Source organism: Zophobas morio, unplaced genomic scaffold, assembly GCF_036711695.1.
Source record: "Zophobas morio isolate AGI-343-1 ecotype UQ-CSIRO unplaced genomic scaffold, CSIRO_AGI_Zmor_V1 ptg000076l, whole genome shotgun sequence".
Classification (NCBI taxonomy): domain Eukaryota; kingdom Metazoa; phylum Arthropoda; class Insecta; order Coleoptera; family Tenebrionidae; genus Zophobas; species Zophobas morio.
In genome coordinates, this window is record NW_026972181.1 from 112,501 (window position 1) to 118,141 (window position 5,641).

Sequence of the window (5,641 nt, forward strand, 5' to 3'; positions counted from 1 at the left end):
TGTATTTTTTTTTTTGGTCCGTCCCACGTGCAGGCAACCAATGATACGCGTCTTTCGTTAACGGCACCGATAAATTCTGCGCTTCCAACGGAACTAGTAGGCAACCAGTAATACGCTAATTCAGCGATCCTGCAACCAACAATACTCCTTTAACGGATGCATATGCAACTCACAATACACCGACGTGCGGCGTCCGTTAACGCCACCGCCCGATTCCTTTCGACTGACTTTCGAACACGCGTTTTGCAACCCGCAACACACCGACACGTACGGCGTCCGTTAACGCCACCGATTAATTCGAAGCTTCTCGCACGCCTCATATACAACCGGTAATACACTGGCCGTTCATAACGTACGGCGTTCGTGCCGAGTGACTGTATAACGCCACCGATCGATTTCGACTTTCAAACACGCAGCACAGTCGTCGATCTACAATACAATAAACGTACGGCGTTCATTAGCGCTGTCGAATTTGCGGTTTCGCGTACATACAGGCAACCGGTAATAAATACACCGGAAATAGTTATAAAGGGCGAAATGGCACAATTCGTTATCAAAAATTAAGTTTTTATCATTTATCAGGAGGTAATTTAATTAGTTATTTCAATTTATTGTAGAAATAGACGACTTCATTTTGAGAAGATTTTACAAAAAGTTTTTATTTTAATTTAAGGAACGCGCGGATTAACGGCGGTGATTGCAAGTACAGTAATTGTGAAGCCTAATGTCTCGTTGTCTAATTCGTGGCGCCCGTAAATGGATTAACGAGATTCCCACTGTCCCTAGGTTTTCTTGAAAAAATCGAAATTTATGGTGTTACTTAAATTCAGTTTGAAGCATTAAAAAACATGAATGGCACAATTCGTTTTAAAAAATCAGCTACAGCTATTTCAATTCTCCCTCGTTTTTATTAAAAAAAACTTCTCGAAAGTTATTTCGACATATATAATAAATTTCATTTTACAACATTTTATATATACGTCGATCGTCTTTTATAAAGTAAGGCGTTCTTCCGTACTTAAAATTTTTAAAAAGTGCATGTACGGCGTTCGTCTTTTATAAAGTAAGGCGTTTCTCCGGACTTGGAAATTTTTTTAAAAGTACATGTACGGCGTTCGTCGTTTATGAAGTACGGCGTTGGTTGTTTATAAAGTACGGCGTTTGAAATTTATGAAGTACGGCGTTCGAAATTTATGAAGTACGGCGTCCCGTACCGGGTACGTATTTTAAAATTAACTAAATCGCTATAATAAAAATTCTAACTTACCTCGATTACGTAACACAATGCGGCCGTATTTTTTTTCTTGCGAAAATCCGTGGAAAAATGTTCAAACCGCTCTTTACGAAGAGCCATCACACCGACAGAGCGCACCTCGGACGGGGAGAGGTGTGTCTCGCGCCCCTGCTCGCGTACCACTGTCGCCGCTTCGCAGCGTTTGGCTCCGATCGACGTCAAGCGCGCTATTATAGGTAGCGGAGTGATGTTGTGGCGTGTGAGGTGTTCTCTCGAGATACCGACCAACGACTGCATCCTCTCGCTCGCGTTACCACGGACTGTCTGCGAGTCTTATCCAATACTTTTAAAAGGAATTCGGATTTATGACGAAATGAATTTCGCAGCACGTTCCGGCCGTTCTTCGGTGTCTCTAAGACTGTGCGTTTTTACGTATTCTCTAAAAATGATAGCAGACGCTAACCGCATTGGTTTCTCTCTGTAATAAATAATGTTCAACAACGACATTATTATGTTATTCAGACCGACCCGACAAAAAGAGACGACGATACGTTCACCTTTTTAGAACGAAACGTTGCGATTACTTTTGGTGGTCGTGCCTTTAATGATTATAAGAGCGAACCTTGTATGTGTGTGTGTCTTGTTGATAATTTTGAGAATGTAGTTATCGCACCCGTCGAAAATGACCCGAAGTAGACTTGGCTCTCGGAGCGTTTGCGCCTAGAATTTCATGGAATCCTTGAGTTCCTTCATTGGGTTCGAGCTTGCCTCGAAAGACGGTCCAGCACAGCGAGATCGCGGATGCGGCGGACGTTCCATCGTCGGCGGTCCTTATGCGATCAACCTTACATTGTTGTAAACGGTGGCGTACGTTCGAATTTCACGATTCGTCGTTCGTTGCATCGAACAGCTATTAAATTTGCGTCAACTCCCTACATTCCGAGCGAGAATATATAATATACTCGTAACGTGTGCAGATTCTGTAAAGAATTCGGCACGTCTCACCGTCGCATTCTATCTAGCGAAGAGTGAGGAGAATGTTTGAACTTTTAAACCGGCGCAGGAGGTTTCCTCGCGAAACTTTTCGACCGGTATCGTTATGTATGATATTTTTCGTATATAAAACAACGAAAGAGAGAGTTAAGCGTGGCGTTACGTTCCTACGCGTTCGTTTCGCGAACACGCACTCGCGCTTTCGACGAAAGTGTAGTTTTCAGTTTCGGAGTATCCGAACGAGAACGCAGTTCCCTGGTTGATCCTGCCAGTAGTCATATGCTTGTCTCAAAGATTAAGCCATGCATGTCTCAGTACAAGCCGAATTAAGGTGAAACCGCGAAAGGCTCATTAAATCAGTTATGGTTCCTTAGATCGTACCCACATTTACTTGGATAACTGTGGTAATTCTAGAGCTAATACATGCAAACAGAGCCCCGACCGGAAACGGAAGGGGCGCTTTTATTAGATCAAAACCAATCGGTGGCGGTCTCCGTCATCGTACAACTTGGTGACTCTGAATAACTTTACGCTGATCGCACGGTCTCGCACCGGCGACGCATCTTTCAAATGTCTGCCTTATCAACTGTCGATGGTAGGTTCTGCGCCTACCATGGTTGTAACGGGTAACGGGGAATCAGGGTTCGATTCCGGAGAGGGAGCCTGAGAAACGGCTACCACATCCAAGGAAGGCAGCAGGCGCGCAAATTACCCACTCCCGGCACGGGGAGGTAGTGACGAAAAATAACGATACGGGACTCATCCGAGGCCCCGTAATCGGAATGAGTACACTCTAAACCCTTTAACGAGGATCAATTGGAGGGCAAGTCTGGTGCCAGCAGCCGCGGTAATTCCAGCTCCAATAGCGTATATTAAAGTTGTTGCGGTTAAAAAGCTCGTAGTCGAATCTGTGTCCCGCGCCGCCGGTTCATCGTTCGCGGTGTTAACTGGCGTGCCGCGGGACGTCCTGCCGGTGGGCTTAGCTCGAGAGGGCGGCCCAACTCAATCCCGCCGCGGTGCTCTTCATTGAGTGTCGAGGTGGGCCGGCACGTTTACTTTGAACAAATTAGAGTGCTTAAAGCAGGCTAAAACTTCGCCTGAATACTGTGTGCATGGAATAATGGAATAGGACCTCGGTTCTATTTTGTTGGTTTTCGGAACCCCGAGGTAATGATTAATAGGAACGGATGGGGGCATTCGTATTGCGACGTTAGAGGTGAAATTCTTGGATCGTCGCAAGACGGACAGAAGCGAAAGCATTTGCCAAAAACGCTTTCATTGATCAAGAACGAAAGTTAGAGGTTCGAAGGCGATCAGATACCGCCCTAGTTCTAACCATAAACGATGCCAGCTAGCGATCCGCCGACGTTCTTTCGATGACTCGGCGGGCAGCTTCCGGGAAACCAAAGCTTTTGGGTTCCGGGGGAAGTATGGTTGCAAAGCTGAAACTTAAAGGAATTGACGGAAGGGCACCACCAGGAGTGGAGCCTGCGGCTTAATTTGACTCAACACGGGAAACCTCACCAGGCCCGGACACCGGAAGGATTGACAGATTGAGAGCTCTTTCTTGATTCGGTGGGTGGTGGTGCATGGCCGTTCTTAGTTGGTGGAGCGATTTGTCTGGTTAATTCCGATAACGAACGAGACTCTAGCCTGCTAAATAGGCGTATTTCGACATCCCAAAGGCCCGCCGGTCTCGGGTTCGCCCGTTGGCCGTGCGCGGTTTTTACTGTCGGCGTACAAACAATTCTTCTTAGAGGGACAGGCGGCTTCTAGCCGCACGAGATTGAGCAATAACAGGTCTGTGATGCCCTTAGATGTTCTGGGCCGCACGCGCGCTACACTGAAGGAATCAGCGTGTCCTCCCTGGCCGAGCGGCCCGGGTAACCCGCTGAACCTCCTTCGTGCTAGGGATTGGGGCTTGCAATTGTTCCCCATGAACGAGGAATTCCCAGTAAGCGCGAGTCATAAGCTCGCGTTGATTACGTCCCTGCCCTTTGTACACACCGCCCGTCGCTACTACCGATTGAATGATTTAGTGAGGTCTTCGGACCGGTACGCGGTGGCGTTTCGGCGTCGCCGATGTCGCTGGGAAGATGACCAAACTTGATCATTTAGAGGAAGTAAAAGTCGTAACAAGGTTTCCGTAGGTGAACCTGCGGAAGGATCATTAACGTCTCTCGAACACACGCACTGTCTTTACACAGACACACACACACCATCGTCTGATCGTGTTGTTGTTGTCGTGCGAAGTATGTCGCGTCCGTGGACGACGTACACGCTCGATCTAACATCTAAAGACGTCTGCGGCGTAGACGACGGCACGTCCAGCCTTTAGCGGTGCCGTCGCGCGTTTCCGAAGCGCGTTCTCTTCTCTTCTCTCGTCCCACGTGGGGATCGGTGCGAAAGAGGAAACGCGTCTAAGAGACGGCGTCACACGACGTCCTCGAACTATTGAATCGTCCAGAGTCGGATTAGGCGTCATGCCGATGCGAACTCGCGGCGCCGGTCCTTTACGCGCGTTCGTCGTGCGATCGGGCAGACGGCATTTCGGGCACCTTGATCCGCTAAAGAACCTCAAAGAGTTCGATTCGGATCGCAGGTTTCGTAAGTACGTGCGGGGCGTTTCGTGCGCCTTTGCTAGTCTTCGTTACCGTGGGTTTTAAATGATTTTCGCCCGGCCGACGGGTTCGGCTCGATGCCGCCGTTCTCGTCGAGACGATTCGAAACGTCGTTCGAGACGCTCCTAGGAAGCGCCGTTTGACGAAATCACACCTAGTTTGTTTGGTTAAGTGATCGTTGTGCGGTTGAGCTTCTGCTTTAGAAAAGGAGATCAAGTCTTGCGACTAACAAAAAAAAAAAAGAGAGAGAGGAAAAGATGGAATTAGTAAGACGACACGTCGTTCGAAAGTTTCTCTTTTCTTTTTTTTTCTTTTTTTATCTTAATAAACAATCGAAACCGAGAGAATTTCGACGCAGAACGTTCCAGGCCGTCGCGAGGCGAGCCGGAGAGAACGTGCGTCTTAATGTATATTCTAAAAGATTACCCTGAACGGTGGATCACTTGGCTCGTGGGTCGATGAAGAACGCAGCTAATTGCGCGTCAACTTGTGAACTGCAGGACACATGAACATCGACATTTCGAACGCACATTGCGGTCCTCGGATAAACTGTTCCCGGACCACTCCTGGCTGAGGGTCGTGTCAATTTCAAAGACTGCTCGGTTCGCCTCGTTTGAGAAAGCGTGGCGTTCGTCGGAGCGAGTTGGATGTTTTTTAGACGCGTGCCGTTGGAGGTCGATGTCGAGACGACTTACGTAACGTTCGTTCGTTTCGAGTACGATCCGGCGTACGCGACATCCGGAGACGCGATAGCGGCCCGTCGGGGTGACGTGTCGGACTTTCTTTTCGAAGG

General features: G+C 48.1%; 2 non-coding genes across 2 annotated transcripts; both read left to right on the forward strand.

The window, feature by feature from the left end:
* The first annotated feature begins 2,479 nt into the window (after positions 1–2,479).
* On the forward strand, positions 2,480–4,400 carry LOC135143885 (small subunit ribosomal RNA). The gene has a single exon (XR_010282929.1). It is a non-coding gene; the product is annotated as a small subunit ribosomal RNA (ribosomal RNA).
* An 871-nt stretch (positions 4,401–5,271) lies between these two features.
* Positions 5,272–5,428, forward strand: LOC135143875 (5.8S ribosomal RNA). Its single transcript, XR_010282920.1, has one exon. It is a non-coding gene; the product is annotated as a 5.8S ribosomal RNA (ribosomal RNA).
* Positions 5,429–5,641: the final 213 nt, after the last annotated feature.